Below are 23,893 nucleotides of genomic sequence, written 5' to 3'. Positions count from 1 at the left end.
TTTACTGCCGAGTCTATTCACAGTTCCATGCAAATCCCTCTTCCATTGCTGTGTTTTCTTGTTCGAGGTCATAAAAAAAAATGGAAGGTTTCTAAATTTGTTTTATAAAATATCAAAACTTTACCTTGTACCTGATGAAAGTAATGAATGTGATCCATACTGTCACCAGCAGAATGGCGATTTCCTTGGTTCTTGCCCTCCCAAAGAGGAAGAATTCAATCGAGAGGCGTAGAGCAGTTTTAAGTAGCAAGAGTTCAGTTAAGCAGAGCAAAAGTACACTCCCGAGAAAGCAGGAGAGCGGGCTGTCTGGAAACCAGAAGCAGCCCCGCAATGGGGTAGGGCCGTGTTTTGTAGAGTGGTGGTCCCTCCCTGTGTCCTGTGTTATTTGACTGACAAATCGATTGACAGCTTTAGGTTATATAACTTTCCTGCTAGTATGCAGGCACTTACCCATAAGCACCCAAGCAGAACCCATGGGGTGGGGCGGGGAAGCAAAAGCCGCAATGCTGAGTTATTACACATGAGGCATAATGAACCCTGGGTTACCTTGAGTCACCTTTTAGGTCTTGGTGCGCCTGCGTCAACCTGTGCTGGCGGTTTTGTCTTGCTTGGTCCTGGTATGGCTGGAAACCGAGCAGTGGTCCTTGACCACGAGAGGGAGGATCTCTGGGCATGCTCCAACCACCAGTGTCCAGGTAGGGGAGGGAAAGACGAACCGTCCAGGATGGGGCAGGCCCGCTCATCTGTGACTCGCTATCCTCATCTTGGCTCTGGGCACCCTCTTCAGATCCTGGGCATGAAACCCCTGCATCACGACAGCTAGTGGTTGGGGCTCCCTGAGGCTCCTGGCGAGTGCCAGCAGCACGGGAGCTCGGGGGAGTACCCCGAGAAACAGAAGCGGGGGAGGAGGGCGACTCTTCTATCTCTGCTGCCGCCGCCGCCGCCTCAGTGGCCTGGGCACCCTTGAGACTCTGCGTCTCCCCCCGGGCCTGGTGGCGTTTCTCGCGGGCACGGCGCTTGCTCTTCCGGCCCCGAGGCACGATGACACAGGTCAGGGCCAGCAGGCGGGAGTGTGGGCAGGAAGGCAGGCAATGAGGGCACCTGGGGGAGGGACAAGGAGATGCTGTGAGCACCTTCAGCGGGGAGATTCCTCCCTGGCTTTCACCAAGGCCGCCTCTGCAGGGTCCTTGAGGGCACTGCTCGAGGACCCACAGGGCTCCTGTTCTCCTGCTCAGCCTGTCCCCTGAGACCCCTGTGGAGGACGGTAGAGTGAGCCTCGGGCTACAGGCTGCCAGCCTACCTGAGTGTCCCTGGGGTGACAGAAGGGGCTGCCAGTGGGACCTTCCGTGTTCTAGGGCGGGGAGTCTGCTCAGTTCATCTTCAGGATCTTTAGGTGGACGGCAGCCAGGGCCTGGGCTTCCTCCTCTCTGTTGCTCTGCAGTTGACAGCTCAGTGGTCCCGGGGACCCATGAGGAGGAAGTGAGGGGTGCCCCAGCTCACCGCCCTGACAAGGGGGGAACACAGTGCTGACAGCTCTGTGGAGTCCTTTCTATCCTGGGATCACTGGGTCCTCAGTCCCTATTCAGTGCTCTCAGTTGGCTTCACGTAGGGCCTGGGACCCACCCTTCTGCCCTCTAATGGCTTTACCTTCAGGCTAAGGATCTCACCTCCCTTAGACCTGATGTAAAGGAGCCTCGGCCCGACTGCCCTGCCCTGAGCCTTCAAGTGCTGAAAGCAGGGGCAAGGCTAGACTCTTTGTCGTCCCCACAGCTCAGGGGGCGGGGCATGTTCCCCTTAGTCGTCACTCAGCGTTCTCAGTTTGACTCCTGGGAAGGCCTGTGGCTCCTCTCTCTTTACCTGAGGACATGTGCTCGTAGAAAGGCCCACAGCTCTCTGAGACCCAACAGAAGAAAGTGAGGGTAGCCTGATTTCCCACATCTACCTGTGGTCTCTGAAGGCAGAAAGCTGTGGCAGGCAAATCCAGGCCTTATTATGGTTGGCCGCACCAGTCCTCGCTCAGGCTCCTCCGTTTGACTCCTGGGAAGACCTATAATTTCTCGCTCTCTTCACCTATTAACTGTCCTCACTTCTCTGTCACCCTGGGAGGAGTTAAGGGTTGCCTCTGCTCGGCCTGACATCCATCCAGGCGTCTCCCAGGACTGACAGCAGGGGAGAGATGATGTGCTGCCCCCATTGTTATGGTTTTCATGCTCCACTCCAGCCTTCGGTCCTCACCCCAACTCCTAGCACAACCTGGAAATTTCCCCTATGCTGAGTCAGCCAGCCTCAGAGCAAAGTCCTCACCAGCCTGAGTCCCCAGAAGTAGAAGTCACAGTAGGCCACATGTAGCCACAGCTCTTTCTGAGGGGCTTCTGAGGACTAACAGCAGAGGGCAAGATTCTCCGGGCTCCACTCTTCTGGGGTTTGTGACCTCAATAGTCCTCACTCTGTCAGGATCTGGGACTCTTCCCTCTACTGACCTGAGTCCTCCAGAGCTGGAAGCAAGTGGGTGACACATCGAACTACCCCTGCCTGGGGCTTCCCAGGGCCGAAAGGGTGGTGGGGCTATGTGTTCCTCTCTCTTTTCGGTCGGGCGTTCCCCTTGGTCCTCACTCAGAGTCCTTACACTGACTCTTCCCGTGACCTAGAGAGGCCTGTCCTCTCCTACTACAGCCTTTAATTCCCTGAGACCACCTAGGAGGATGTGAGGGTTGCCTCACGTGGGCGTGACTGCCTGTGGTCACTCATGGCCGACAGTAAGGGAGGGATTCTGTGGCGTCCCCACTTTTATGATTTGGGTGGTTCCCTCAGTCCTCATGGTCCTCTGCTTGACTCTTGGCAGGACCTGGAATTCCTCCCTGTGCTAACGTGAGGCTGGCCCCTGAGACCAAGTGCCTCATCTACCTGAGACGCTCTAAAAGGAAACGTGTGGGGCGCATCATGCCAACATTCCTGGATTTGCCGAGGGGAGGTATCCAGTGGCAGGGCTCTGTTCTAGGTGGAGTCCCTTTATCCTCATTTAGAGTCACTAGATTTCCAGTCTCTACCGAGTGAGGCTGTTCCCAATAGACCAAGGCCCTCGCCTCCCTGAGACCACTCCCAGTGGAAAGAGGGGGCACGTCAGCCAGAAAGCTTTGTCCTGGGCCGCCTGGGGCTGACATCAGGGGTGGGACTCTGCATTCTCCTCTGTTCTGGAGTGAGTGGTCCTCTTGCTCCTCATTCAGGGTCCTCATCGTGATGCCTGACCAGACCCAGGACTCCACCCTCCACTCCCCTGAAGCTGTGCTCCTCAGAACAAAGGCATTGCCTTCTTGGAAATTCTGAATTGGAAATCAGGATGAACCAGATCTGTCCAAAGCTGTTGGGGTCTTCTGAGGAGCAGGATTTTACAAGGCCCCACTCTTCTGGAGTCAGTGGCCCCTCAGTCCTAACTCAGGTTTCTTACCTTGACTTCAGGTAGCATATGGGACTCCAGCCTCCCTACTGACTGTCTGTCTGCCAGCCTCAGGCCAAGGCTTTCACCTTCCTGAGACGCCAGAAGGGGAGGTAAGAGACCTATTCCCTGGCTACCCCTGCCGGGGGCCTCTGGGTGTTCCCCTTTGTTATGGGGAGTCCACTCATCAGCACCCAGTGTCCTCACCCTGAATCAAATTAAGGCCTGTTAGGATCTCCTACTTGGGCAGGATTGGAGATGCTGCCACAAGACCAAGGAACTCACCTCCCTGAGAACCTCTCCACCCTTGCCCCGGAGGAAAAGAAGGGGTACCTTCAGACAGACAGCTCTGCCCATGGCCACACAAGGGAGAAAGCAGGGTATACTTTGTGGGGCCCCCTTCTCTTCTAAGGTCCTCACCTTGAATAACTATCGGAGGCCGGGACTCCTCCCTCCACTGACCTGAGGACACAGCTCTTAAACCAAGGCTTTTATGTCCCTGAGAAACTTGAAGAGTAAATGAGGAGATGCTGATCTTTTCAGGTTATCTGGCATTGCATATGTAGAAGACCCCATTGTCACCGAATATTTTTTTTTTTATTCGTACCATTCACTTATTCAGCGTTACTGTTACTGTGTTCCAAAACAGTGCTTTGGGAACAGGGCCCCCTTTATCCCATGAGATACATTTTGGAGTGGTGAGAAGAAAAATGAATTAAAAGACATAAGGTCTGGCTTAGGCTGGGAGGAGTGGAAGAGTGTAGGCTCTAGACTATTCCCGACCAGGGGACTAGACCCAGCAAGGTCACTTAATCAGTCTTGTGAACTTGAGAAATTTGCAAGTTAATCACCTACAAAGGGAGTCTGCTAAATCCTATCCTGCATGAATGTTGGAATGTTATGTACTACATATAAAGCAGTGGCATACTCGTTAAGAAATATTGGGTTTTTGATGAATGGCAGTTATGATGTGATTATTATGAACCCCCAAAATACCACCCTCCCATCAGAGTTTATTTTTAATCCAGTAGGTAGCAGAGAATATGCAGTGCACTAGGACAAAAGAAACAAATACTCACAAATGAGAAAGTTTAAAAGAAATAAGGCAAACCACGAATTAAATACCTTTTACTCTATGTTTTCTCCATTTTTTCTTTCTAAATATCTTCTGTGGTCGTCTTTCACGTTTCCATGAAAATCTCTATTGCAGTGCCATGTTTTCTACTTGTGGATCATACAGAAAATATAGATGGTTCGTGAATTCTTTTACATATACCCAAACTGTAACTTTAGAACTCTTTAAACAGCAATAAATATGCAAGCAACGTCATGCACGAATTCATATTTTTTTTTACGAATTCATATTCTTAAGAAAACACACTATCTTTTACAAGAAAAAAACATTTGAAAAAACCTAAATAAATCAATAAATAATAAATAGAAGTTACTAGTTTAAAACAGGAAGATAAATAAGATCTACACTTTGCTCCCTCCACCCCTACTACGCTGCACTATTTAGGAGCTTGACTGCTCTCTTCCAAAACAAAGTGAACAAACTGCCCGCGGCCTCCCTCCCTAGATGTGGGAGGAGCTGCGGGCCTTGGCCCTGGAAGTGCACTGCGCTGAGCAACAGCTGCAGCCCTGGCCGCGGCTCTCACGCCTGCTCTCTCTTCCTCATCTTTCAGAGCCTCCTCATAGAGATCTGGGAAGGCACTGGGGACGGTACCAGTGACCTTGGCCACAAACTCCAGCACTTTCATCTTGCTGGTTTCAGCGTGGGCTCTCGGGCCCCACAGGAACTCATAGCGCGGAGGATCGCTGTTGGGCACCTGGCGGTACGTCAGGTACTTCTGCTGCACGAAATCTTCGCTGATGAGCCTCCTGGGCTCCCCAAAGATCGAGTGCCTCCTCCCAGCATAGAAACCCACCGCATTGAGGAATTCCCAGATCTCCTCCTCGGTGGCACGGTTGCCCTTCTTGAAGATCGTGCCCAGGAGAATCATCAGGAGACCGGACTTGGGCAGCCCCGACTCGTCACTCGGACTTCCCTCGCTGGGGAGGGCCAGCTTGCTGATGAGGGCGTAGGAGTGACGGCTGGGGTCGACTTCCTTCAGCTCGAGGCCAAAGACCAGCTCCATGCACTCAGAGGCTCTCCTGAGGATCTCGGGGAAGTGCTTCTTGTACTTCTTGTTGACAGTCTTCAGCATTGCTGCCTGCGGGATGGGCTCCTTCATCTTGTACTTCTCCAGCAGGAACTGCACCAACATGCTGGCCTTCCTGGACAGAGGATCTCTGCAAGTGCTGTGAGTGCAAGGTGCTGCCTGGGAGGTACTTGCACTTGCCTCATCTTGGCTCGCCCGGGTACCCTCTTCATATCCTGGGCATGGAACCCCTGCATCACGACAGCTAGTGGCTGGGGCTCCCTGAGGCTCCTGGCAAGCGCCAGCAGCACGGGAGCTTGGGGGAGTACCCCGAGAAACAGAAGCGGGGGAGGAGGGCGACTCTTCCATCTCTGCCGCCGCCGCCGCCGCCGCCTCACTGGCCTGGGCAGCCTTGAGACTCTGAGTCTCCCCCCGGGCCTGGTGGCGTTTCTCGCGGGCACGGCGCTTGCTCTTCTGGCCCCGAGGCATGATGACACAGGTCAGGGCCAGCAGGCGGGAGTGTGGGCAGGAAGGCAGGCAATGAGGGCACCTGGGGGAGGGACAAGGAGATGCTGTGAGCACCTTCAGCGGGGAGATTCCTCCCTGGCTTTCACCAAGGCCGCCTCTGCAGGGTCCTTGAGGGCTCCTGTTCTCCTGCTCAGCCTGTCCCCTGAGACCCCTGTGGAGGACGGTAGAGTGAGCCTTGGGGCACAGCCAGCCAGCCCTGCCTGGGCGGTACGGGGGTGACAGTGGGGGCTGGCAGAGGCGGTAGGTCCTCGCGGTTCCCATTCAGAGTCAGGATGACAGTTGCTGGCAAGACTCCCCCACCCCCCACCACCCCATCCCGTCTGCTGCTCTGAAGTTGACACCACCATCTTCCATGACACCCAGGAGGAGGAAAGGAGGGAGCGTTCAGCCCACCACCGAAGGGTCCTGGGACCCTCCCTTCTGCTGCCTGGTGATGGCCCCTTCAGAACAAAGCTCTAACCTCCCTTGGACCTGGCAGAGGAAATTACGGGCAGTCTCAGCCGGACAGTCCTTCCTTGGGAGTTTAAGGGTTGGCAGGAGCGGACAGGCCATATTCTCTCTCGTCCCTTCTCTTCGGGGTGGGTGGCTCCCTTAGTCCTCACTCGGGGTCCTCCCTGGACGGCCGGTGCAGCCTGGAGCTCCTCTCTTGCCCCGAGGGCCATCTGCTCGCACCAGTGCGGCACCTCCTTGAGTCTCATTAGGAGGCAGTGAGGGTGACCACGCGGCCGCATGTGGCAGAGTTTTACCAAGCCTGCAGCGTGCGGCAGACGGGTCGAGGCCCTGTGGTTGGCGGCCCCACTGGTCCTCACTCAAGGGCTTGGGCTGACTCTTGGGAGTGCTCAGGGACGTGCCTTCTGCTGCCCTGCACCTCCCCTCTCAGACAGCAGCCCTCCCTTCTCCGTGTGTGGCCAGAGGAAGCGGCTGGCAACAGGGGAGGGGTTCTGAGGTGCCCTTGCGACGGGGAGGACGGTCCTCACCCTGACTCCTCCCGTGCCCTGGAAATCCTCCCTCTGCTGACCTGCGGCCAGCCCCTCAGAACATGGCCCCCTCCTCCCTGAGTCTCCCGCGTCCGTCCGTCCGTCCGCGTTCGCACTGACGGAGCCCCTCCGTCTTGAGACCTGCCCGGAGGCTCCCAGGCCGACGTCAGGGGCGGGGTCCGCGTGGCCGCCATTCTGGGGTGTGGAGCCCCTCGGTCCCCACGAGGGTCCCGTCCTTCACTCCACAGGGCCTGGGGCGCTCCCTCTACTGAGCTGAGCCAGGGTCCACCAGCCTCAGAGCGAGGCCTTCCTTGCCCGAGACCCCGCGGGGGAAGCGGATGGACTTGGGGCCTAACGGCCAGGCCCGAGCCTCTCGGGCCGAGAGCAGGGGCGGGGTGGGCGGGGCCTGTGTGGCCGCCTCTTTTCGGAGGGAAAGGGGATTGGGGGTGTCGGGGGCGTGTCCCCGCACTTCTAACTGGGGTCACCTCACACCTTGACACCTGACGAGACGTGGGACTCCTCCCGCGGCTCACCCTCGCGGGACGGCAGCTCTCAAAAATGGCCTCGCCCCCACAGCGTGGTTAGGAGGACGTCACTTCCGGTCATGCGCATCTGGGCTCCAGGAGGACAGCAGGGGCGGGTCCGGGCCGGGGCGGGGCGGACCCCGGCCGGGCCGGGGCGGGGCGGGGTGGGAGGTGTGGGGTGGTGCCGGCGGAGCTTCCCGCAGGACTGGCACGTGGGCCTTTCATTGACTCTTGGCAGGTCCTGGGACTTTTCCCTCTGCTGAGCTGAGTCAGCAGGCGTCACACCTTGGCTCTCATTTCTGTCGGCACCCCCAGCCGGAAGTATCTGGGGGCCTGAGCCTCACAGCCATGCCTGGGTCCCCCGAGACTGACAGTGAGGCCTCTTTGGGGCCCCCTGTTCTATGGTGGATGCTGCTCTCAATCCCCTCTCAGTGTCTTCTCTTGACTCCCTGTAGGTGCTGGGCTACCTCCCGTCTGCCGACTTGAGGCCAAGGCCTCGCATCAAAGACATCAGCTCCCTGAGACTGCTGGTGTGAAGTGCAGGCACATCTCATCTGGACACTTGTGCCTGGAGCCTCCCAGAGATGGCTGGTGCAGGTAAGATGAGCTGAGGGGAAAGGAGGCGAGACTCTCTTCTGGGGTTTGGAGCCCGTCAGGTCTCACTCAAGGTCCTCACATTGACTGCTGGCAGGGCCTGCGATTCCATCCTTCTCTGGTATGAATCCATCCCTGTCCCCAACCATGCCCCACAGAATCCCAGAGGAGTTAGTGAAGGGGCTCCTTAGCCTGACAGTTCTCACTGTGGTCTCTCTTTGTTGACATCAGGGGCATTGCCCAAAAGTTCAGAAATGAATTTCTGTCCTTTTGTACAACTACTGTGTTACTTGCTTTTCTCTTTGAGTCCGTGTGTGATAGTCTATTAAGATGATCATTTAAAAAGGCCAGTTGTCATCCACTAACAAAGTTTCAGATGGTTATCTCACAGCCTGTGGACCATACTGCCACATGCAGCCCAATCTTTGGTGTCCCATGCTCCTGGCATGCGGGCTCTGAAATGCTGCCTCAGGTTCCTTCAGTGAAGCAGTAGAGATTCATGGTCCCAGAGCACAGTGGAAGAATCAAGGGCTCAAGTTTAAAGGCTTTTCTCTAATCAATCCTGTCATCTGCCTCTCTTGCAGGCTACAGACCTGTCTCGAATTCAGGGCATCCCCCTACCTGCCCACACTCAGGTTCTAGTTTAGCGGAGACTTATTGTCCCTCATGGATTATTTAGTTTTGTGTTTTTGCTTTTGTTAATGTTTTCTCTTTATTCCTTCTGTAATTTTTCCATGGTTGATTTTGGGTACAGGAAACAGTAGCCCATGTTTGATTGTCATCAGCTGCTATGGATAAGGTACTAAATCTGTAAATGAATTAAGGAAAATCGATATTCTTACAATATCTGTGCCTCACGAATACACATAATATACTATTCTGGTTGAGACTTCTTTCTCCTAAGTCAGTCAGGAAATTCTTCTTGTTGCCTCCATGTAGATTATGTACATTTTTGTATGGTTTCTTTCTAGGTATGTTTTTTATATTGTTGCTTTTGTCTATGGTGTATTTTCTTGTCTTTTCCTTTTTTTTGATTTTTTTAACATCTTTATTGGAGTATAATTGCTTTACAGTGGTGTGTTAGTTTCTGCTTTATAACAAAGTGAATCAGTTATACATACACATATGTCCCCATATCTCTTCCCTCTTGCATCTCCCTTCCTCCCACCCTCCCTATCCCACCCCTCTAGGTGGTCACAAAGCACCGAGCTGATCTCCCTGTGCTTTGTGGCTGCTTCCCACTAGCTATCTATTTTACGTTTAGTAGTGTATATATGTCCATGCCACTCTCTCACTTTGTCCCAGCTTACCCTTGCCCTGCCTCGTATGCTCAAGTCCATTCTCTAGAAGATCTGCATTTTTATTACCATCTTGCCCCTAGGTTCTTCATGACCATTTTTTTTTTTAGATTCTATATATATGTGTTAGCATACGGTATTTGTTTTTCTCTTTCTGACTTACTTCACTCTGTATGACAGACTCTAACTCCATCCACCTTGCTACAAATACCTCAGTTTCATTCCTTATTATGGCTAATATTCTATTGTATGTATGTGCCACATCGTCTTTATCCATTCATCTGTTGATGGACACTTAGGTTGCTTCCATGTCCTGGCTATTGTAAATAGAGCTGCAGTGAACATTGTGGTACATGAGTCTTTTTGAATTATGGTTTTCTCAGGGTATATGCCCAGTAGTGGGATTGCTGGGTCGTATGGTAGTTCTATTTTTAGTTTTTTAAGGAACCTCCATACTGTTCTCCATAGTGGCTGTATCAATTTACATTCCCACCAACAGTGCAAGAGTGTTCCCTTTTCTCCACACCCTCTCCAGCATTTATTGCTTGTAGATTTTTTGATGATGGCCATTCTGCCCGGTGTGAGATGATATCTCATTGTAGTTTTCATTTGCATTTCTCTAATGATTAATGATGTTGAGCATTCTTTCATGTGTCTGTTGGCAATCTGTATGTCTTCTTTGGAGAAATGTCTATTTAGGTCTTCTGTCCATGTTTGGATTGGACTGTTTGTTTTTTTCATATTGAGCTGCATGAGTTGCTTCTATGTTTTGGAGATTAATCTTTTGTCAGTTGCTTCATTTGCAAATATTTTCTCCCATTCTGAGGGTTGTCTTTTCGTCTTGTTTATGGTTTCTTTTGCTGTGCAAAAGCTTTTAAGTTTCATTGGGTCCCAATTGTTTATTTTTCTTTTTATTTCCATTTCTCTAGGAGCTGGGTCAAAAAGGATCTTGCTGTGATTTATGTCATAGAGTGTTCTGCCTATGTTTTCCTCTAAGAGTTTCATGGTGTCTGGCCTTACATTTAGGTCTTCAATCCATTTTGAGTTTATTTTTGTGTATGGTGTTAGAGAGTGTTCTGATTTCATTCTTTTACATGTAGCTGTCCAGTTTTCCCAGCACCACGTATTGAAGAGGGTGTCTTTTCTCCACTGTATATTCTTGCCTCCTTTATGAAAGATAAGGTGACCATATCTGCCTGGGTTTATCTCTGGACTTTCTATCCTGTTTCATTGATCTATATTTGTGTTTCTGTACCAGTACCATACTGTCTTGATCACTGTAGCTTTGTAGTATAGTCTACAGTCAGGGAGCCTGATTCCTCCAGCTCCGTTTTTCTTTCTCAAGATTGCTTTGGCTATTCAGGGTCTTTTGTGTTTCCATGCAAATTGCGAAATTTTTTGTTCTACTTCTGTGAAAAATGCCATTGGTAGTTTGATAGAGATTGCATTGAATCTGTAGATTGCTTTGGGTAGTAGAGTCATTTTCACAATGTTGGTTCTTCCAATCCAAGAACATGGTATATCTCTCCATCTATTTGTATCATCTTTAATTTCTTTCATCAGTGTCTTATAATTTTCTGCATACAGGTCTTTTGTCTCCTTAGGTAGGTTTATTCCTAGATATTTTATTCTTTTTGTTGCAATGGTAAATGGGAGTGTTTCCTTAATTTCTCTTTCAAATTTTTTCATCATTAGTGTATAGGAATGCAAGAGATTCCTGTGCATTAATTTTGTATCCTGCTACTTTACCAAATTCATTGATTAGCTCTAGTAGTTTTCTGGTAGCATCTTTAGGATTCTCTATGTATAGTATCATGTCATCTGCAAACAGTGACAGCTTTACTTCTTCTTTTCCGATTTGGATTCCTTTTATTTCTTTTTCTTCTCTGATTGCTGTGGCTAAAACTTCCAACACTATGTTGAATAATAGTGGTGCGAGTGAGCAACCTTGTCTTGTTCCTGATCTTAGTGGAAATGGTTTCAGTTTTTCATCATTGAGGACGATGTTGGCTGTGGGTTTGTCCTATATGGCCTTTATTATGTTGAGGAAAGTTCCCTCTATGCCTACTTTCTGGAGGGTTTTTATCATAAATGGGTGTTGAATTTTGTCAAAAGCTTTCTCTGCGTCTATTGAGATGATCATCTGGTTTTTCTCTTTCAATTTGTTAATGTGGTGTATCACGTTGATTGATTTGCGTATATTGAAGAATCCTTGCATTCCTGGGATAAACCCCACTTCATCATATTGTATGATCCTTTTAATGTGCTGTTGGATTCTGTTTGTTAGTATTTTGCTGAGGAGTTTTGCATCTATGTTCATCAGTGATATTGGCCTGTAGTTTCCTTTCTTTGTGACGTCTTTATCTGGTTTTGGTATCAGAGTGATGGTGGCCTCGTAGAATGAGTTTGGGAGTGTTCCTCCCTCTGCAATATTTTGGAAGAGTTTGAGAAGGATAGGTATTAGCTCTTCTCTAAATGTTTGATAGAATTCGCCCATGAAGCCATCTGGTCCTGGGCTTTTGTTTGTTGGAAGATTTTTTTTTTTAATTTTATTTATTTAGTTGTTTATTTATTTATGGCTGTGTTGGGTCTTCGTTTCTGTGCGAGGGCCTTCTCCAGTTGTGGCAGGCGGGGGCCACTCTTCATCGCGGTGCGCGGGCCTCTCACTATCACGGCCTCTCCTGTTGTGGAGCACAGGCTCCAGACGCGCAGGCTCAGCAATTGTGGCTCACGGGCCCAGTCGCTCCGCGGCATGTGGGATCCGCCCAGACCGGGGCTCGAACCCGTGTCCCCTGCATTGGCAGGCAGATTCTCAACCACTGCGCCACCAGGGAAGCCCCTGTTGGAAGATTTTTAATCACAGTTTCAATTTCAGTGCTTGTGATTGGTCTGTTCATATTTTCTATTTCTTCCTGGTTCAGTCTCAGAAGGTTGTGCATTTCTAAGAATTTGTCCATCTCTTCCAGGTTGTCCATTTTATTGGCATAGAGTTGCTTGTAGTTATCTCTCATGATCTTTGTATTTCTGCAGTGTCAGTGGTTACTTCTCCTTTTTCATTTCTAATTCTATTGATTTGAGTCTTCTCCCTTTTTTTCTTGATGAGTCTGGCTAATGGTTTATCAATTTTGTTTATCTTCTCAAAGAACCAGCTTTTAGTTTCATTGATTTTTGCTATTGTTTCCTTCATTTCTTTTTCATTTATTTCTGATCTGATCTTTATGATTTCTTTCCTTCTGCTAGCTTTGGGGTTTTTTTGTTCTTCTTTCTCTAATTGCTTTAGGTGCAAGGTTAGGTTGTTTATTCGAGATGTTTCCTGTTTCTTGATGTAGGCTTGTATTGCTATAAACTTCCCTCTTAGAACTGCTTTTGCTGCATCCCATAGGTTTTGGGTCATCGTGTCTCCATTGTCATTTGTTTCTAGGTATTTTTTGATTTCCCCTTTGATTTCTTCAGTGATCACTTCGTTATTAAGTCGTGTATTGTGTAGCCTCCATGTGTTTGTATTTTTTACAGATCTTTTCCTGTAATTGATATCTAGTCTCATAGCGTTGTGGTCGGAAAAGATACTTGATACGATTTCAATTTTTTAAAATTTACCAAGGCTTGATTTGTGACCCAAGATATGATCTATCCTGGAGAATGTTCCATGAGCACTTGAGAAAAATGTGTATTCTGTTGTTTTTGGGTGGAATGTCCTATAAATATCAATTAAGTCCATCTTGTTTAATGTATCATTTAAAGCTTGTGTTTCCTTATTTATTTTCATTTTGGATGATCTGTCCATTGGTGAAAGTGGGGTGTTAAAGTCCCCTACCATGATTGTGTTGCTGTCGATTTCCCCTTTTATGGCTGTTTGTATTTGCCTTATGTATTGAGGTGCTCGTATGTTGGGTGCATAAATATTTACAATTGTTATACCTTCCTTTTGGATCGATCCCTTGATCATTATATAGTGTCCTTCTTTGTCTCTTGTAATAGTCTTTATTTTAAAGTCTATTTTGTCTGATATGAGAATTGCTACTCCAGCTTTCTTTTGATTTCCATTTGCATGGAATATCTTTTTCCATCCCCTCACTTTCAGTCTGTATGTGTCTCTAGGTCTGAAGTGGGTCTCTTGTAGACAGCATATATATGGGTCTTGTTTTTGTATCCATTCAGCCAGTCTATGTCTTTTGGTGGGAGCATTTAATCTATTTGCATTCAAGGTAATTATCGATATGTATGTTCCTATTCCCATTTTCTTAAATGTTTTGGGTTTGTTATTGTAGGTGTTTTCCTTCTCTTGTGTTTCTTGCCTAGAGAAGTTCCTTTAGCATTTGTTGTAAAGCTGGTTTGGTGGTGCTGAACTCTCTGAGCTTTTGCTTGTCTGTAAAGGTTTTAATTTCTCCATCAAATCTGAATGAGATCCTTGCTGGGTAGAGTAATCTTGGTTGTAGGTTTTTCTCCTTCATCACTTTAAGTATATCCTGCCACTCCCTTCTGGCTTGCAGAGTTTCTGCTGAAAGATCAGCTGTTAACCTTATGGGGATGCCGTTGTGTGTTATTTGTTGTTTTTCCCTTGCTGCTTTTAATATGTTTTCTTTATATTTAATTTTTGATAGTTTGATTAATATGTGTCTTGGTGTGTTTCTCTTTGGATTTGTCCTGTATGGGACTCTCTGTGCTTCCAGGACTTGATTAACTATTTCCTTTCCCATATTAGGGAAGTTTTCAACTATAATCTCTTCAAATATTTTCTCAGTCCCTTTCTTTTTCTCTTCTTCTTCTGGGACCCCTATAATTCGAATGTTGGTGCGTTTAATGTTGTCCCAGAGGTCTCTGAGACTGTCCTCAGTTCTTTTCATTCTTTTTTCTTTATCCTGCTCTGCAGTAGTTATTTCCACCATTTTATCTTCCAGGTCACTTATCCGTTCTTCTGCCTCAATTATTCTGCTATTGATCCCATCTAGAGTATTTTTAATTTCATTTATTGTGCTTTTCATCGTTGCTTGGTTCCTCTTTAGTTCTTCTACGTCCTTGTTAAATGTTTCTTGCATTTTGTATATTCTGTTTCCAAGATTTTGGATCATCTTTACTATCATTATTCTGAATTCTTTTTCAGGTAGAGTACCTATTTCCTCTTCATTTGTTAGGTCTGGTGTATTTTGACCCTGCTCCTTCATCTGCTGTGTGTCTTTCTGTCTTCTCATTTTGCTTATCTTACTGTGTTTGGGGTCTCCTTTTCACAAGCTGCAGGTTCGTAGTTCCCGTTGTTTTTGGTATCTGTCCCCAGTGGCTAAAGTTGGTTCAGTGGGTTGTGTAGGTTTCCTGGTGGAGGGAACTAGTGCCTGTGTTCTGGTGGATGAGGCTGGATGTTGTCTTTCTGGTGGGCTCGTCCACGTCTGGTGGTGTGTTTTGGGGTGTCTGTGGCCTTATTATGATTTTAGGCAGCCTCTCTGTTAATGGATGGGGCTGTGTTCCTGTCTTGCTAGTTGTTTGGCATAGGATGTCCAGCACTGTAGCTTGCTGGTCGTTGAGTGAAGCTGGGTCTCGATGGTGAGATGGAGATCTCTGAGAGATTTTCGCCGTTTGGTATTACGTGGAGCTGGGAGGTCTCTTGTGGACCGGTGTCCTGAAGTTGGCTCTCCCACCTCAGAGGCACAGCCCTGATGCCTGGCTGGAGCACCAAGAGCCTTTCATCCACACGGCTCAGAATAAAAGGGAGAAAAAATGGAAAGAAAGAAAGAAAGAGAATAAAATAAAATAAAATAAAGCAATTATAATAAAAAATAAGAAAAAAAATTATTAAGAATAAATTTATTAAGAAAAAAATTTTTTTAATTTTTAAAAATAGATTTATTAATGTTTTATACTAAAAATAAAAAAGTATTAAGAAAAAATTTTTTAATATTTTAAAGTAAAAAATATGAAAAAACTTATTAAAAAAATTTTTTAAAAATTTTTTAAAAATAGAAAATAAGGAAAAAATTATTAAGAAAACATTTATTAGGGAAAAAAAATTTTTTTAAGTAAAAAAAAAAAAAAAAAAAACGGACGGACCTAACCCTAGGACTAACGGTGAGAGCAAAGCTATACAGACAAAATCTCACCCAGAAGCATACACATCTACACTCACAAAAAAAGGAAAAGGGGAAAAGTTAATATATCCTGCTCCCAAAGTTCACCTCCTAAATTTGGGATGATTCGTTGTATATTCAGGTATTCAACAGATGCAGGCACATCAAGTTGTTTGTGGAGCTTTACTCCGCTGCTTCTGAGGCTGCTGGGAGAGATTTCCCTTTCTCTTCTTTGTTCGTACAGCTCCCCGGGTTCAGCTTTGGATTTGGACCCGCCTCTGCATGTAGGTCGCCTGAGGGCATCTGTTCCCCGCCCAGACAGAACGGGGTTAAAGGAGCAGCTGATTCGGAGGCTCTGGCTCAGTCAGGCCGGGGGGAGGGAGCGGTCGTGCGGAGGAGGCGGGGCGAGCCTGTGGTGGCAGAAGCCGGCGTGATGTTGCAGCAGCCTGAGGCACGCCGTGCGCTCTCCAGGGGAAGTTGTCCCCAGATTACGGGAGCCTGGCCGTGGCGGGCTGCACAGGCTCCCGGGAGGGGCAGTGTGGAGAATGACCTGTGCTCGCCCACAGGCTTCTTGGTGGCGGCAGCAGCGGCCTTAGCGTCTTATGCCCGTCTCTGGGTTCCGCGCTTATAGACACGGTTCGCGCCCGTCTCTGGAGCTCCTTTAAGCAGCGCTCTTCATCCCCTCTCCTCGCGCACCAGGAAACAAAGAGGCAAGAAAAAGTCTCTTGCCTCTTCGGCAGCTCCAGACCTTTTCCCGGACTCCCTCCCGTCTAGCCGTGGCGCACTCGCCCCCCTTCAGTCTGTGTTCATGCCGCCAACCCCAGTCCTCTCCCTGCGATCCGACCGAAGCCCGAGCCTCAGCTCCCAGCCCCCACCTGCCCCAGTGGGTGAGCAGACAAGCCTCTCGGGCTGGTGAGTGCTGGTCGGCAACGATTCTCTGTGTGGGAATCTCTCCTCTGTGCGGGAATCTCTCTGCTTTGCCCTCCGCACCCCTGTGGCTGTGCTCTCCTCCGTGGCTCCGAAGCTCCCCCCCTCCGCCACCCGCAGTCTCCGCCTGCGAAGGGGCTTCCTAGTGTGTGGAAACCTTTCCTCCTTCACGGCTCCCTCCCACTGGTGCAGGTCCCGTCCTTGTTCTTTTGTCTCTGTTTTTTCTTTTTTCTTTTGCCCTACCCAGGTACGTGGGGAGTTTCTTGCCTTTTGGGAGGTCTGAGGTCTTCTGCCAGCATTCAGTATGTGTTCTGTAGGAGTTGTTCCACATGTAGATGTATTTCTCATGTACTTGTGGGGAGGAAGGTGATCTCCGCGTCTTACTCTTCTGCCATCTTGAAGCTCCTTAGTCTGTTTTGTTAGTTTTATCAATCTCCAGATTCAGCTGTCTTATGACTAGTTCAACAGCATCAACAGAATCGAGTAAGTTAATTATCAAACAGAAAATGGATTAATCATAGGTAATGTTAGAAAAACAATGGTTTTTGAAGCCTGTCAGTCCTATAGCTCAGTCTTGGCTACTTCACTTAACAGCTTTTGCCTAAAATTGGCTGAGCCTTAGTTTCCCCACTTGTAAAATATAATGCCTACTTCATGGGATTACTTGAAGGATTAAATGAGATCCACAGGTTGACTACTCTTCATTTTCAATTTCAGAGAAATCCCATAAACACTATAAATTACAGTCTCTACTCTATAAAATATGGCCTCTTATCTTTTCCTTGGCTTAAATTTATGGTCCATAGTGTGTTTTGGGAATGTTCTTGAAAATGTCGCAGTTTGCTTTTTGTAGTCAGCTTTGAATTTGCTCTCCACAAAGTGAAGAAGCAGAAAAGTCAGGTGGTAATGACAAAATGCACTTACCTGGCCCTCTAATACAGTTAACCCATAAATCCAAGGAACTCATTTAAGAGAAGGCACTGTATTTGAGTCTGTGTGCCTTCTCCTTAGCCAGTGGCAAGTTTCCTTGGCCTTTATTAAGGGCAAAAAAAGAAAACTTATTCGCCGGGAAAAAGAAAAAGAAAAGGAAATATTCGGGGTTAAAAGTCTACTTGATTAGCCCTGTAACATCCTTAAAGTCATACTTTCATTGGCAAGAAAATTCCTCATTTAGTTTTCTTTACTAACCTACCCTTTTTCCCCCAAATAAAAGCAATATCTTATATTTAGAGAGCAAAACTTAAATCCAAAGTATTTCATTGTTCAAATAGTTATGAAAAGGCTGCTAAATCTATCATTATAAATCTCCTTCATATGAATTGAAGGAAATAAAACAAAGCACCCACCCTTCTTTTAAACAAATAAGGCACCATAACTAGCAGAGTTTCTGGAATCTAACAGATCCCCAACAAATAAATCAGGCCCACGTAATTGTAGCAGTTGTTCAGGCTAAAACTTTTCTATATTCACATACATCCATAGTTCTAAGTTATAAAATTTGAGGTTTTAGAGCCTATTAATGGAGGTCTAAGGACAATATGGGTTGGTCAGTTGGTTGGACTTCTGAGACCAGACCACTTTAATGTATCATTTATGTCAACTTTTCATTGTCTGCCTGATTTTGTTGCATACTCTTAAAGAACGGCCCGCCCTCTTTTCTCTTTTCCACCTTGAAGACTCCCTAACGCCACTCCTCAGGTGAATTTGGGGACTCCTTCCCTAATGCGTCCATAAGCACTTATACACTGTCCATTGTGGTACCCCAGTGCTGTATTGTAAGTACTTAGTTCTCCCTCGCTGTCTCTCCCCCAGCCCGACACACACACACACACACACACACACACACACACACACACACACACTTGTCTAGTATGTCCTCCAGAAAGGTCATAAGCTTTGTCCATCAGTGTTTCCACAGCACTTAACACGTGGCAGGCACACAGTAGGTGTTCAGTGTTTGAACTGAGTTTGCTGAATGGATGGATGGAAGGATGAGCAAATCTTAAGGAGTTTGAAGCTTCATTGCTTTTCAGTGGAGTCCTCTGATGTCCTCTGAACTATCTTGCCGGCATCTGGAAACGATTAATAACTGGGGAAGAAGGAAAGGGTTCAAGGAGTGAGAGTCAGCCGTCTTGCCACCCGTCACAACATTAGAAGAGACCTTGTAAACCCAACAGTTAGCTTCTCCTTCCTCTACCACCTACCCAAGGAAGTTGTAAGACAGAGTAGGGTTCCAGCTGCTGAGGAGAGATACTGGTGATTTCTGCCATGCTATGGGGGCCACATATGAGTTGTACAAGGATCAGAATACAAAATTGGAAATGCTTTAGATTCTCCGAAGGTATTTTTTCCTTCTTTCAAGTTATTGTCAATCAAAAAAGTGCATTCCAAGGTCATAATAAAATGATGCAGGAATTGTTCATGCCACTGTTCCCTGATTACTGCAGTCAATCAAAAATCCATTTTATGTTTTTTCAACATGATGGTGCTTGGTTTATTCAGCTGCATACCTAACAGGGTCTTTGATTAAGCACATGGTCTGGGATTGAGCGAATGTTGTCTTATGTACTTTGTACACAGACCTCCCCTTTGCAGATGACCCTCTAATCCACCCCCCCACCCCCAGAAGCACTTCTCACTTGAAAGAAAATGTAACCCAGCTTTATAGGAAAAGAAACACTTTCATCCTACTTGCTTATATTGTCTATTTTCAGCTATGTTTTTCTTTGTACAGTACACTTTCCAGAAGGTGAATGCAGGTGCTCTTCCACATATATTTTCAAGGTATGTTTTTGCTCCAATGACAATTCGCTTGTTACTTATACGGTAAGCTCGGGAGTGTGGTGTTGGTCACAGCTGCTACCCTCTGTTCTTGCAGTTGGCAGCACACGTTCACCAGGGATCACCTACCCTGTTCACCCTCAAGCCCACAGTTGGAGAAAACTGCTTTTATTGTTAAAGCTATTCAGCTGCAATTAAGAGGGCACCTGAGAATTTGCGAACTCTTCAGTCCATTAATTGGTGCAGCGTTAGTGTCTGCGAGTAAAGGTTGCTTGTATCTTTTTAATTACTTAAATTCAATTTAACCTCCAACAGGATTGGCTGGATCCTTTCCAAGTTGTATGTAGTTCTAGAACCTCAATGACCTTACTTTGGAGAATGCCCTGGGTTTTATTTTGGTGGCTAGCAACACCTATCATGTTCAAAAATTTGCATTTACTGTACTTATTTTAGGATCATTCTATCTTCTCTTTTTCCCCTATGAACTTGTGACACTGATTTACAACATTATGCATTAGAAAGCATTTAATGTACTGGGGATAGCATGAAAGTCCTTGATTAACAGGGTATGTACCTGTATCAGTTATCTGTTGCCACAGTAATGCTGCATAGTAAAGTTTTTGGTGACATACAACAACATACATTTATTTAGCTGATCCAGGCAGGGCTTGCTCCTGTGTCTCTAGTCAGCTGACATTTAACCAAGGCAGCTTTCTTGATACTGGCTGGGCTTGCTCAGAGGTATCTTGGTATGCTAGCTGTTAGCTGATCTAAGATGGCCTTGGCTGGAAAGACAGGAGCACTTCAGCTCTGCTCTACGTGTCTTTCATTTTCCAGCAGGCTGGCCCAAGAATGTTCTCGAAGCAATGGCAAAGGACAGGAGCAAGCAAGCCTACTTGCACAAGCACTTGTCAAGTATCTGCTTGCATCATGTTTGCTAATATCCTATTGGCGAATGCAAGTCAAAGTGAGTAGGAGTAGGTGGATACTGGAAACTTACAGAGCAGAGGGCATGGAAATTGGGTGGAGTGAAGAACGAGGTCCAGTTTCTGCAATCGGTCTGTTGTAGAATCTTCTATTCTCAGCCTGTCTGAAGCCTGTTGTTACTTGCCATGGATCATGCATGCTTTCTCCCTTGCCTTGCCCTCACAGATTTAAACAGCTTGCTCCCTTTTTTTTTTTAAATTATTTATTTATTTATTTATTTATTTATGGTTGGGTCTTCATTTCTGTGCGAGGGCTTTCTCTAGTTGTGGCAAGCGGGGGCCACTCTTCATCGCGGTGCGCGGGCCTCTCACTATCGCGGCCTCTCTTGTTGCGGAGCACAGGCTCCAGACGCGCAGGCTCAGCAATTGTGGCTCTCGGGCCCAGCTGCTCCGCGGCACGTGGGATCTTCCCAGACCAGGGCTCGAACCCGTGTCCCCTGCATTGGCAGGCAGATTCTCAACCACTGCGCCACCAGGGAAGCCCCAGCTTGCTCCCTTTTTTGATCATGGGCTCCTTTTCCTTGTTGCCTTCACCCAATTGCCTTCTCTCTGTTTTCCTTTTCCTAGCTTCCTTTCTCTTCAGTCTTCACCTCCTTTTCCTGTTTTCCATCCCCCTACCTTCTCTCCTTCCTTCCTTCAGAGAAACTAAAAACATACCTAAAATTCATATGCACATAGATAATTGTTTGAAAGGAGTACTTTTCTTTTGGTCCCTGGAGCTCTCATTACTGATTAACTCCTTAGAAAAGGAATTGCTGAAACCTCTGTTTCTCCAGAAACTTAACAGTGTGGGTGGGCCTGGTGTGGGCAGGAAGAGATAGTCAGACTTAAGTTGTCCTGAAAGGGAGAGGGGAAAAAAAAAACCTTCATGAACCAAACACAGAAGCAAAACCTAAGTAGGTTTCCCAACATTTTTTTGAAGTTTGCTCCCAAATTTACCAACTGGAAATTTGAACTGGGCTTTTCTTTTTAATTAAGGGTTTAGAATAGACGTGGATGCAGGTGGTATTTTGGTTGGTAGTATGTGGTGATAGTTATTGTTGCCATAGCTACCCGAAAAATGTTCAACAGAATATCACTTCATGTTGCAACTTCAAATAAAAGCTGTAAAAGTTCTATGCTTCTCACATAGATTTAAAGGAAAAAGAGTCTGTTATATTCAGGCTGGAATCTGTTTCTTAGTCTGTCCCCGAAAATATGGCTCAGTGTTCAAAACAGGTCAATTCAGGGGTAAGTAAATTTTCTTAATAGATTTAGACTGAGTTCAGCTACCTCCTTCCACAGACTTGGCTTACATTACACTAATTGATAACTTAGCAAACTGAGATATGTTAAGGCGATTTATTATGGTAAATATTTAAGGAAGTTTTAGGCTTCTGACTCTTATCAGGGAAAAGAGCCCTGCCTTTATATAAAGCTCATACAGTGTGCCAATCCTTGATTACGAAAAAAACAAAAAACTAAAAGCAAAAATATGTAAAAGCTTTACATAAAATAACATGCACTGCAAGAAGCCTCAAAGGCATTTTAACAAATTCTGCTTCCATTAATCTGCCTTGGGATAACCTGGGCTGGGTTTCATGTGGTTAATTCGATGTGAAATGGCAATTCCACTTCTCAAAATGTATTATGTTTAAGACAGTGAGGAGTTTGATATGATTCCTCAGCCCTCTAACCCAAGCTTAGTTTTCTGTAAATTAGAACTAGATTTCATTTCTAACTACCAGTCTGTGTCATTGGATCATTTCCCTATCAGTTAGACCCTTTGAGCCTAAATTTCCTCATTTGTGTAAGTGAGGCTGTAATACCCACCTCCCAGTATTGTGGTGAGGATTGAAGGTCAGCAGAGATGAAAGTGATCAATAAATTAAGTGCCATGCAAATATAAGGTCTTATCATAAACAGAGATGTTCTGATAAGCATTGGGAAAACTCAGCCTTTCCCCAAATAACTTTGGTCAGTGGTGTGAATCCTTGGTGTGGGCAGAACTCTTGGACAACAATTAAAGATAGGGAGTGAGATCTGATTTGTTTTTCATCTTCATGGCATGGATTTCAAGGCCTTCACAGGTAGATGTAGTCTCTAACAAGATTTAATTTTTACATTTTCTAAACGAGCTCAAAACTCAAGGGACAGGAAGAATTGCAGTTGTTTGACTGAGAATCTGAACGTGCACCATGTAAGAGGTTTTCTATTGTTTTAATTTTTTCATTGAGGTATAATTGACACACAACATTATTAGTTTCAGGTATACAACATAGTGATTTGATGTTTATATACATTGCGAAATGATCACCACAAAAAGCCAAGTTAACATCCATCATATACATAGTTACAACAGTTTTTTCTTGTGATGAGAACTTTAAGATCTATTCTCTTAGCAACTTTCAAGTACACAATACAGTATTAACTATAGTCACCGTGCTGTACATTATGTCCCTAGGATTTAGTTTGTAACTGGAAGTTTGTACCTTTTGACCTCCTTCACTGGTTTTGCCCACCCCTCACCCCTTGCCTCAGGCAACCACCAATCTGTTCTCTGTATCTGAGTTTTTTTGGGTTTTTTGTTTTTGTTTTTGTTTTTTTTTTTTTTTACAATTTCACATAAGTGAGATCATTTGGTGTTTGTCTTTTTCTGTCTGACATATTTCACTTAGCAAAATGCTCTCAAGGTCCATCCATGTTGTTGCACATGCCAAGACTTCCTTCTTTTTTATGACTAATTAAGATTCCATTATATATATATATAAACACAATTTCTTTATCCATCTATCCATTGATGGGCACTTAGGTTGCTTGCATGTCTTGGGTATTGTAAGTAATGCCACAATGAATGTAGGGGTGCACACATGTTTTTGAGTTAGTGTTTTTTGTTTCCTTTGAATAAAAAACTTAGAAGCGAAATTGCTGGATCATATGGTAGTTTTGTTTTCACTTTTTTTTTAAAGAAGCCTCCATACTGTTTTCCTTAGTGGCTGCATCAATTTACATTCTCCCTAACAATGCACCAGGATTACCTTTTTCCTATCCTTACCAACATTTATTTCTTGTCTTTCTGACGATAGCTATTCTAACAGGTGTGAGGGGATCACTGTGGTTTTGATTTGCATTTGCCTGGTGATTAGTGATATTGAGCACCTTTTCATGTGCCTGTTGACCATCTGTATGTTGTCTTTAGAAAAGTAACTATTGAGATCTTCTACCCATTTTTTTTTTTTTTTTGCGAGGGCTTTCTCTAGTTGTGGCAAGTGGGGGCCACTCTTCATCACAGTGCGCGGGCCTTTCACTATCGCGGCCTCTCTTGTTGCGGAGCACAGGCTCCAGACGCGCAGGCTCAGCAGTTGTGGCTCATGGGCCTAGTTGCTCCGCGGCATGTGGGATCCTCCCAGACCAGGGCTCGAACCCGTGTCCCCCGCGTTGGCAGGCAGACTCTCAACCACTGCGCCACCAGGGAAGCCCCTACCCATTTTTTAATCAGATTTTTTTTTTGCTATTGAGTTGTGTGAGTTCTTTATATATATCGGATATTGACCCCTTATCAGATACATGATTTACAAATATTTTTTCCCATTTGGAAGGCTGCCTTTTCATTTTGTTGGTTTGCTTTGCTGTGCAGAGCTTTTTAGTTTGATACAGACCAATGTGAAG

General features: G+C 46.3%; 1 pseudogene; it reads right to left on the bottom strand.

The window, feature by feature from the left end:
• Positions 1-4,944: 4,944 nt before the first annotated feature.
• On the bottom strand, positions 4,945-6,363 carry LOC133082109 (melanoma-associated antigen B4-like; annotated as a pseudogene).
• Between the last annotated feature and the right edge of the window lie 17,530 nt (positions 6,364-23,893).

Source organism: Eubalaena glacialis, chromosome X (genome assembly GCF_028564815.1).
Source record: "Eubalaena glacialis isolate mEubGla1 chromosome X, mEubGla1.1.hap2.+ XY, whole genome shotgun sequence".
Lineage (NCBI taxonomy): Eukaryota > Metazoa > Chordata > Mammalia > Artiodactyla > Balaenidae > Eubalaena > Eubalaena glacialis.
The sequence above is the reverse complement of the archived record's forward strand: the minus strand, read 5'-3'. Positions and strand labels throughout refer to the sequence as shown.